We start from the raw sequence: 10,735 nt of genomic DNA, 5'->3' as shown, positions 1-10,735 counted from the left end.
GTCTGCTTTAAATTCTTCTGAGGCTCTTCATGAGCTCCAGCATCCAGACGCCTTGACGTGGTCATAAAGGCCCTGCTTACAGGCCTGTCTCATCTCTCCTAATCCCCCATGCCAAAAAAAATTAAAATAAAACAGAGAGAGAGAGAGAGAGAGACAGAGACAGAGAGAGACAGAGACAGAGAGGGAGAGGGAGAGGGAGAGAGAGTTGTTTCAGTTCCCTAATCTGAAAACCATGCTTTCATTCACACAACACGTCTGTGTGGATCATCTCCCATGACCCCACGTTTTTTACCTGTCTCTTCCACCCATCCTTAAGTCACATGTCAGATGTTACTAATTTCAGGAAGCCTGAGTATAACCCATTTTTACCTTTGCTGCCATAGCAACTACACCTCTATCTGGCCCGGCATTTGCCGCCCTATGCTATAATTACGTCTTTAATTACCTCCTCCACCAGACCATACGCTGTTTAAGGCCAGAATCTCCTTTTGTCCACCCTGGTATGCCAGCTAACTGACTGCAGTGACCGGCGCGTAATAGAAGTTCAAAGTCGTGCTTGCTCCATACTGGTCTGTTTTCCGAGGCAGACTAGTGACTTTCACTTTAAATCTGCTTGGGTATATTTTAGTGAACCCAGCTGAGGCCTCATGGATCTGCACATTAGTTGCTCATATTTACATTTGTAGGAGTGAAGTCCTTAACACACACCTGATCCGCTTAATTTTTAATATAACTTTACTGATATAAATACATAACTTGAACGCCAAGATCAAATGGCCATGATAGGGAGGGAGGCTCTGAAATGAACGTAAAACTGGACTGGCTAACTAACGTTCTGGTTTAAAGACTGAATTTCACGTCACCCTCGGAGTGGATTTAAGCTAGTGAAGTTGAAGATAAAGCAAAAAAAGAGACGAACCAAAGTTCACAATACAAACATCTCAATATGTTCTTGTGTTTGTTCTTTATTTCTTTTAACGTTGCATTTAAAGTTTCCATTGGCCCACAGCCTTTATAGACGCCGGTTTATGGATCCTTTTCCCTTCATGTTTTAATTGCTACCATTTCAGAGAAACTGGCCAGATATCTTCACAACAGTCAGGCCCGGCACAGCCATGCATGTGTGTGGGGCGTGCGGGGTAGGGGGTGGGGGTGGGGGTGGAGGTGGGGGTGGGGGATGCGTGTATGCAGATGCGCATGCGCACACACGGACCAGAGGACAGCCTGCAGTGGTGTTCCTCAGGTGCCTTCTGTCCTGGTTTTTGAAACAGTCTCTCACTCTCCCACAAGTAGGCAGAGATGGCTAGCCAGGAAGCCCCAAGGATGCGTGTGTCTCCGTTTCCCCAGCACTAGGATTTCAGGCACGCACCACCACACGTGGACTTTTTCCCTGGGTTCTGAGGATTCCACTCAGGTCTTCATGTTTGTGTGGCAAGCACCTGCAGGTCTAAACTGCCTCCCAACCTCTGGCACAGTCTTGATAATAAGAAGCAGGAGTGTGGGTACCATCTCAGGAGTCAGACAGCTAGGACTGGGGTCCTGGCTCTGCCATCAAGGTATTTTAATCAAATGGACAGACATCATAATATCCACTTTATGGGGTTATATCAGGAATTAATTATGTTTAAAACACTGAAATGTTGCTTGACACTTTTTTTTTGGTTTTCCGGGACAGGGTTTCTCTGTGTAGCTTTGGTGCCTGTCCTGGAACTCACTCTGTAGACCAGGCTGGCCTCGAACTCACAGAGACCCACCTGGCTCTGCCTCCCGAGTGCTGGGATTAAAGGTGTGTGCCACCGCTGCCCGGCTGCTTGACGTTTTTTAAACCATGTAAATTCATGTGTTTAGGTTTGGAAGGCAAACTACGAAATATAACTGCTTAGAGAAACAATGTCCTTATCCTAATAATTAGAATGAAATTCGAGTATGAAATCATCTGGTGCTATAGGTGAGCTCATCCTCAAGAAAGCAAGCAAGCCGGGCACCGTGAGTCCTAGACTAGTGGGCATTGCCAGACACATTCCCTACAAGCGTGAGAAATTACCTGAAGCTTCTTCCAACCCGTGCACTGAAAAGAGGTGGTGATTTATGCCATTCTCTGACGAGCAGAAAAGCGGCTTATTTTATTATAAATAAAGCATTCTTCCTTACTTAGAACGCAATACAAGAGACATTCAGAAATCCTTGTAATCATCACTTTAAAGACTAGTTTTATTTACTTCGTGGGTATGAATGTTTTGCGTGAATGCATGTAGGAGCACTCTGTGTGTGCCTGGTCCCCAGCAAGCATGTATGTGCACCACGTGTGTGCCTGACTCCAGGGGAGGTCAGAAGAGGGTATTGGCTCCCCTGGAACTAGAGTTACAGATGTTTGTGAGCTGCTACTATGGGTGCTGAGAACTGAACCAGGGTCTTCTCTGAGGGCAAAAATGCCTTTAACTTCTAAGCCGTCTGTCTCTTCAGCCAGTAACTGCTACTCTTGTTTCAACAATTCATTTATTGCTTCCCCTAAAATGTAGTTTTGCTGCATTCTTGCTGTCAAAAGTTTTAACACACGAAACTACACAATGTCTGCTAAGTGTGTCTTGGCTTAAACGACAGACTTGCTTGCTTTTGTAGATGTTAGTTGTGAAACTGGTCTCATTATCTTGGAAGCTTTGGGCAAGATCTGAAACTTGTTCTCATGTGATGACATTTTAAAAATGAATCCTAAATATGTGTTTATTCATTTCAACTAATTTAAGGGAACTCACGGTTAATTGTTCCCAGGTTGGTGATTCTCCTTAAATTGAAGGGTAATCATCGTAAAGACGTCTAAGATTTGCAATACTGATATGATCATTTTTGCTGCTTTTTTTTTTTTTTCTGATTCCTTTGGACTAGGAGCTAAGTTTTTGAAGGCCAAGTCAGCTGTGTAGCTGGGACTTTAAAGGATCGAAAGCTGCCTGTTGGCCCTTGCTTGGGTCCTATGTTTGCTGTAGGGGGTACCAAGCCTGCTTTTCTACATCTTCATGTTCTTGAGTGGGGAATGTTGGCTGAGAGCAAACTGGGAAGTGGGCTCTTTGTTTATCTTTGTCCTGCAGCCCTCTACCTTAGGAATCTAGATAATCATGTATGCTCCTTTTGTGGAACCTCTTTTTCATAAAAGGCCTGAAAAAATATACTCCATGAGCAGCATAAATAAATAACATCAAGACAGTAACTTCTGTCATGGTCAAAGTCCATGGGGTCTCAAGGCCCAGCACTGAAGGGCTAAATATGGAATTCCAGGGATGTGTGAGTATGCGTAGTTGGTTTGGGACAAGAAATCCTTCTGATGTCCCGTGGATAACTGTTTTTGCTTTGGTTCATTCTTCTGAGTGAGCCTCCCTCCCTCTTTCTCAGGAGCTAGGTCTTATTTTTATTTCTGAAGAGCATGCCGGAGTGAATCCAGTAGCTCTACAGCTTTTCTGCTATGGGTGCTCCTGCAGCAGCAACTCTCAGAGCAAAGCCCTCCATAACTAGAGACAAGTGTGTAGCCGTTTTAATGTTACAGTCAGCAAATCATAACGGAGTCAGTTGTTCTGTTCTGGGTGGGAAGTGCTTACATATTTGTGTTATTTCATACCTCCAATCTATTTCAGTCTCTGCAGATTTCTGAAATTCAGTTTATTACATAATTTCACTTGACAAGTACATCAGTCACGTTTGTCCCTCGCTGAGGCTATGTTGGCCCATCTTCCTGTACTGTCTCAAAGAGTCGGGCTCTTCAGACACGTAGTCTTGCTCTTAAGAAACAGGAAGAACTGCAGAGCTGGGATTTCACTCCCGAGTATGAAATACAGAGCCTCTAGAAATGATGGATAATTGCTAATTTTGAAGCCTAGGTTCAAACCTTTGCTTACCTATTCCTGACATCCTCTTTCCCCAGTTTTAAAATCACTATTCTGGAAGTAAATACCTCACTTTTCACTTCATCTTCCCATCTCTTAAATAATCACTTCTCTAGGCAAAACTTCCTTGTCTGATCCAGACATATTTGACCATGTGAAAATCAGTGTTTAGACTGAAGTGAATTTAAGGAGATTAAAAAGAAAAATAATTGGTTTTTACTAATCTTGATTCACGAAAAGAACAATCGAGTTTGAAGGATTGATTTTTTAGGACCAGTCCCACTCTTTGTAGATTTCATCACCATCTTAACTTTTGTCGTGGATGGTGAGCACTTTCTCTGAAATCAGAAGGAAAGCCAGGTCTCTGACATGGACTTACTTCAGTGACAGTTCAAGGTAGGGTGTTATTGTACCTGACTCTTTTCTAGTCCTTGGAAGAACTAAAAGGGCCAAGGAATTTAATATACTGTCTCACGGAGGTAGGATGGTTACCTTTAAAATTCAAGTACAGATATGTGAAATGATACTGTGATTGAGGCAGCAGGAGCAAGAACATTAGCCCTTTAAGATGCCACATTGTGGAGTTCTGGGAGATCTTAAAGGACTGAGAGATGTGGGGAGCACGGAGGAATACCACCCACGGCTGGAGCCATTGACTGTTCTGCAGGGCCATACTTCACTCTTTCACCAAGTATTAGCAAACCAGGCAAGCATCTGTTTAGTAAATACATAGCCCCCAACCCCCGAAGGTGCTGGAAAATGTGATACAGGTGCTCGATCTTATTTGAAACGTATTATATATTTTAAAGACAGCGACAGTGTTCAATCTAATAATTAGAAACTTTAAAATATAAGGGCCACTTGGATGTTTTTATGCTTTGTATCAAAAGGATCTACTTACAATGACCTGATAGACTCTAAACAACTTAGTCAATACTTTTTACGTAATCCCCGGATTTATTCATGGGTCTAGGACCATGGTCATCCACTGTCTTCTTCCCACTAGCGGCAAGGTCTGTCTTGACTTCTCAGAACTTCTCCCTTTGATAGCAGGAGTCAGGTCATGGGTTGGCTTCCCAGATGAGAAAAAGAGGGCTCTGAGAAGCAGTGTGTTTTCAGTCAGACATTTCTTAAACACCTGGAAGATGTTCCATGTAGAGGCAGAGAATAAAAGGCACACCTGATTCTTTCATGGGGTTCAAGTATGCCAAACAGGCCACGTAGCCATACTGAATAGGTTTGGTTCTCTATGCCCCTCCTTCCCTGTGTTCTCTCTCTCAGGCAAGTTACTTATTTCTTATGTCTCCATTTCCTGGATAATCATTCTTCACTATATTATGAGTATTAAATTAACACACATGCAAAGCACGTCGGAGGTACCTGACACATAAAGCTGGCAATTACTGCTGCTCAGAGTTATGTGCACTCGGTTGGACACCCATAGAGCACCCCCAGAACTCACTTTCACTAGTAAGTACGCTCCGTTTGAATACAGAAACACAGGCATCCGGGCAGAATACAAATAAGCCTAGACATGAATTAAGAGCCAGGAAGCGGAGTAATGCATAACGAAGCAAAGGACTTGCCGAGCCTCCTTTTAAGAAAATTGTGGGTTGTTTGTTAGTCGCTTAAGTGGGGAGGAGGCCACTGTGAATGGCGGTGTGAGCCAAGGGATGCAAGCTCCAGCAGGATGTAGGCATGAGTCTACCGGAATTGCTGGGCAGATCAAGGTTCTGCCTTTGGGTGTAAAACTGTCCACTGGTTAAAGCGGTGGGGAGTCCTTGGAAGGGTACCCAGAGCTACCAGAATTACGTGGCATACTTTTTAGACTCCGCTTCTCCTTTCTGTTTGGGAAGACCCACTGTAAGTGCGCTTTAAATGGGGGTGCGGTGGGGGGAGTTATGCAAAACACTTTGCACAGAGCACTAAAGTTCAGATTTGCCCCGAGAATGGAACGGTTTGCTGGGACAGCGGGGGAGGAGTTAATTTAATTAAGAGATGCCTAACCCGCGTACAGATCAACATCCTGACTGATCACTCGGAGACCTCGGGGCCGAGGGCGTCCGCTCTCCGGGTTTGCACGTTCCCATCAGCCAGCCCAAGGCCTGAGCAACCGACGCGCGAAGGCCAGGCGAGGCGACCAGGGGCGCACCACGCATGCGTTAGAAGCCGCCCCAACTCCCCCCACCCCACCCCACCCCACCCCACCCCACCGCGTCCTTTCTGGGAACGAAACTAGCGCGGGGGCCTCCTGAGCTCCGCAATTGGCGTAGGTCGCATTTCTTCCAGCTCCGCCCGTCGGTGTAGCTCCCGCGGGTGCCGCGGCTCCCCTTACGCCAGGCGCGTCCGCCGCGAAGTGAATGGCTGGGCGCTGCGGGTGCGCCGCCGGCGTAGCGCCGAGGCGGCCCGGGTGCGGCTGCGCAGGGCGCCGGAGCGGGCCGGGTGCGCCGCTGGCGTAGAGCCGCGGCCCGCGCGCTGGGCTCCGCGACGCAGGTAGCGCAGGCGGCTTTGGAGAATACACGACTGGGTGCAGCCGGGGTTTGGTACCGAGCGGAGAGGAGATGCACACGGCACTCGAGTGTGAGGTAACTATAAAACCCCGATTTGTTTACATTCCCTCCCCCAGAACCGGCCCCGTGCGCGGCGGAGCCTGCGAGTCCCGGGACGGCTGGGGAGGCCGGGAAGCCGGGCCGGGGCCGGCACCGGGGGGGCCCTGCGGGCCGGGGCGCCGAGGGGGTCCGCAGCTGCTGCTGCAGGCGGCGGCGGCGAGCCGGAGCCGGAGCCGGAGCCGGAGCCGGAGAGCGGCTCGCGGGGCCGGCCAGCGCGTGGGGCGGCGGGCGGCGGGCGGCGGGCGGCGGCGGCGGGGACCCGTGCCCCCTCGGCCCTGCTGCGGGAGCCCGGGGCGAGCGGCGCCGGTTGAGGGGGCTGCGCGGGCTTCCCGCGGCCGCCGTGCAGGGAGCGGGGTGGGGGGGACACCCCGGGACCCGAGGCGGGTCCCAGGGGCTCGGCCGCGGGGTGGTAACGGCCGGCCGGCCGGCGCCGAGCTCCGGGCCAACTGTAAAGGCTCGGCGGGGCGCGCGGGAGCGGGGGGCGCAGCCCGCGGGTCCCCCGAGCCGGGGACGTGGGGCGAGCGTGGCGCGGCGGCGGGCTTTGTTCCCGGGGCACGCACCGGGCTGCAGCGGGGCGGGCGTGGGCGCGGTTGGGAGCGGAGGGAAGTGGCCCGGCTGTCCGGCCGGCTGGCTGTCCGGCCCGCCCGCCGCGGGGTCCGCATCCGCCCCACGCCTCGCTCCTCCCTTTGGGGGGGTCGTCGGAGCTCCCCAGCCCCCCAGGCCAGGCGGCGGCGGGTGGCGTGACGTGGAAAGGGCTTCTTCCTGTGGCTTCCGAGAAGACGCGTTCACGTGGGGGCCCGTCCACATGGGCCGAGTTTAAGGAGCGGGGCACGTGGAAGACATCCCTCCCTCTCTCTGCTCTCTCTCTGTCGCCGCAGGTCGGCCCGCCACCGATTTGTTTTTTTTTTTTTGGAAGGGCCCTCCTTCACCCAAGTGTGCTCCCAGAGTGACACAAAGCACCAGTTAAAGGAGAAACTTTTATTTAGGTCTCCATTGTTAAGTGCGGCTGAACTAGCGCGTGTGGCAGGTTTTCCTGTGTGTTTTCTTTTGAGATGGATCGGATGGTAATTAAGAGGGAAGTCATACAAGGGTTTGAGGCTTAGAGCTGTATAACAGAGCAGTTGGGGGAGCCCTGGCAAAGCAAGACTGCTGCTGTGTGCACTGTAGTATTAGGATTCCTCTCATCGACACGTACACGTACCTTGTGAGTCATGCCTGCCGGACACCGGGAATCCATCCCAGACACCCCCACTTCCTGTGTGCATTGAGTGATCCACCAGGCAGAAGGACGCATCGGTGATAAATGCCGTGAAGAAAATAAAATGTGCTGACGGGCATCTTTTAACATCTTTGTGTTTTCCAGACCAAAGGGTTTAGATTGTGACTGTAGATAGGTAAGCATTACCATGAGTTGTTCGATTACATTGAAACAGTTATCTGGGAACTACATGTTTATGATGGAGTAGTCCATACTCTAATAAAACATCAAATACCAGTCGTTTCTGGCCTGTCTAATGACTAACTTCAGACTCTGATCTTTAAAAGGACTTGTTTCAGGCGTTTTGTATCATTGTAATTTTGGCCTGTATTCAGAAAGTTACTTTCTCAGTAGAAAGTAACTAAATTTCAGTGGTTTAATCCCCCCCCCCGCCCCTCCCCCCGATTGACAAAAGTGAATTCTGTCAACTAACCATGGTTAAGAACTTCTGTGCAAGAATAATTTGGATGCTGCTTTAGAAGAGGCGGGGAGATGTTTTCTCGTGTGACACCTGAAGACACAGACTAAACCCAGCTAATTTGAGAGACTGAGGAAGGAAGCTGTCAAGTTCCAGTCCTGGAATTTGTCTCAAAAAGTTTAAAAAAAAAAGTCTTGTTTATAGCTCAGTGGTAGGAAACTTGCCTGGGGTTTCCAGGAACCTAGGCTCAGTCCTCAGTACTGCAAAGGGATGCACGTGTTACAGTCATAAGCTGTGCAGGTGAACACCCCTTACCAGAAATGTAGGACTAGAGATGTTTCCATTTTTTTGTTGGACATATTAAATAATGGAGTTTTCTTGGCTAGGACCCAAGTCTAAACATGAATTGTGTTTTTGTTTTTTATAGGCTGAGTGCACATACACTGAAGGAAATTTTACAATATTTTCCCTGCAGTTACAGTGTGACTTGAGGCCTATGCAGACGTGAGGTGTGGATACTAAAACAAGTGCTGCATATTAGTTCCTAGAACGGTGTGGATTTGGTAGCATTTCAGTATAAAACCTGAAATTTTATGTTTCAGTGTAAAATCTGTGTTAGGTCTTCCTGTTACCATCCTAAGAGCTTGTAAACTGTCCCCCATGTCCCACTTTCTTGTTCAGACTTTTGGTTTCTGTCAGTAGTTTTACCTGTGTGGCCCTTGCGTCCCTGGAACCTTGGGATCCTCCCTCCTGGGTCTTGGGAGTCACTGCGGCTCTCGCCAGATTTTGAATCACTGGTTTGAACTACTTTGAGGAGGCCTAATGTTTAGCTCTAGAAACTCTAAGTGGTGTATGGAGAAGATAAGGTATATACAGCAAGGGATATACCCTTGCCCCTTCTGAACTCTGAGTATTGAGCAGTATTTGGATAAATTTAGGGATTTGGAGTGAGGTTAAATATTTAAAACCTGGATATACTATTAACTAATTTCATTACCTTTGCCAGTGGCTTTAGACAGTGAACTTAAAGTATTATAAAACCTCCTTCAGGAGTTTAATATGGCCATTAATGATGATGAACCGAAGGGCTATTCCTCTAAGCTTTTCTACATCCAAACTTTAATTATTGAATTTACTTTCTCTTTTTTTTTCTACTACTTAGGTCTTTGAGAGGGCACATCTTTTAAGTCCATAGCTCATATGTAGTGACTGATAACTGTACATTTGTTTTCTGACTCCCCCCCCCCTTTTTTTTTCTATTCTGTAGTAACAGAATTCTGTAGAATTTTCTATTCTGTATGGGTATCTGTCTGTCTATCTATCTATTTTCACAAAGCCAGATTCCTGAAGGGAAGCACATACCCCACAGCTTTTTGTCACAAACTATCAGTGTGTCACGACACATTCAGTGACTGGGCATAGATAGCTTTTCTGTCAGGTTTAAACTTAGCATTAACAAAATCATTTGGATAAAAATACTGATCCTCACCAGTGTAGTACCTACTCCAGGAATGGAAATACTGCTGAGTTTTGTATCAAAGGCACATTGTCACTAATACATTTAAAAGCAGTATTCACCAATTGGACAAAGTAGACAACTGAAAATGGAAGAGAAATACTGGCAATCAAAATAGCTTTTTATCACAGTGGTTTAATTTTAAACCATCTTCCATTAGAGTCTGTTTCACATTAAAGATACACAAAAGGCTGGGGGTGTAGCCTAGAAGATGACTTAGCTGCCATAGTGGGTTCCTAGCTTCTATCTCTAGCCCTACAGCAAAATGAACAGATACAGTCTCATACTGTCTCTGTCTGAGTCAGTTGCCTGGTACAATCCTCAACAGTTTGCTGCCCCCTAGTGTTTGGTTTACCTTCAAGTTTCTTGGCATCTGTCCTCAAGACTGAAATGAGACTCTGCCTTCCCGTAGATGTACCTATGGTTTTCCTTTAGCTGATTACTGCTGCCAGTAAAAATGTCTTACCTATTTTTTTTAACGGATTGTGTCCCCATAAATTTAGTCCCTAGTTTTCCAAATATGTAAAAAAAATTTGGATAGATGCAGAATCAAGTTACATTTCAAAAGAATGTGTAGGCTTTTTTTTTAATTGCAAAAGCAGTTTGTTAAAATCAGAGAGGTGTTTGAAGTTAGCTTTGTATATGATTAATGACAGTTTTATTTATTTACTCTCAGCCTTTTGTCTTGAAAAGGGTATTAAACTTTCTGACTTAATTTTTCCTGTGTAACTTTATGTTGTACTGATAATAAAGTTTGAAAATGTCATATTCACATGGTGACCTTGTTTTAAAAATTAAGTAACTTTTGAATAAAAGAAAGTCTCTAGCTTCTTATCATTACCACTCGATTTCTCAGTCTTTCATGGTTTCAGATTATGCCAATAGCCAGTTTTCCAAAATACTTGTTTTTACTCTAAGATCTGTAAGTGGACCACAGTCATGTTTAGACTTTTTTCTGAAATAAGAAAATATTTTACTTCTTAATAAAAACTTACTGGAACATTTAACAGTGTGTTCAATAAGTATAGAGCAAGCGGCAACTGGAAAGAGGGTTTAATAAGA

General features: G+C 46.7%; 1 protein-coding gene across 3 annotated transcripts in view; it reads left to right on the top strand.

Moving 5' to 3' along the window:
* The first annotated feature begins 5,616 nt into the window (after nt 1-5,616).
* Nucleotides 5,617-10,735, top strand: part of Slc39a10 (solute carrier family 39 member 10) — a 52,438-nt gene continuing 47,319 nt past the window's right edge. The window contains exon 1 of one of the 3 annotated variants that reach the window (XM_059278863.1): nt 5,617-5,735. The gene's annotated coding sequence lies outside the window, so the exon portion shown is untranslated. Of the gene's footprint in view, nt 5,736-6,288; nt 6,458-7,378; nt 7,876-10,735 lie in introns of those variants that run through there. The other 2 variants (XM_059278860.1, XM_059278862.1) reach the window with 2 other exon arrangements.

Source organism: Peromyscus eremicus, chromosome 13 (genome assembly GCF_949786415.1).
Source record: "Peromyscus eremicus chromosome 13, PerEre_H2_v1, whole genome shotgun sequence".
In the NCBI taxonomy this organism is placed as follows: domain Eukaryota; kingdom Metazoa; phylum Chordata; class Mammalia; order Rodentia; family Cricetidae; genus Peromyscus; species Peromyscus eremicus.
The sequence above is the reverse complement of the archived record's forward strand: the minus strand, read 5'-3'. Positions and strand labels throughout refer to the sequence as shown.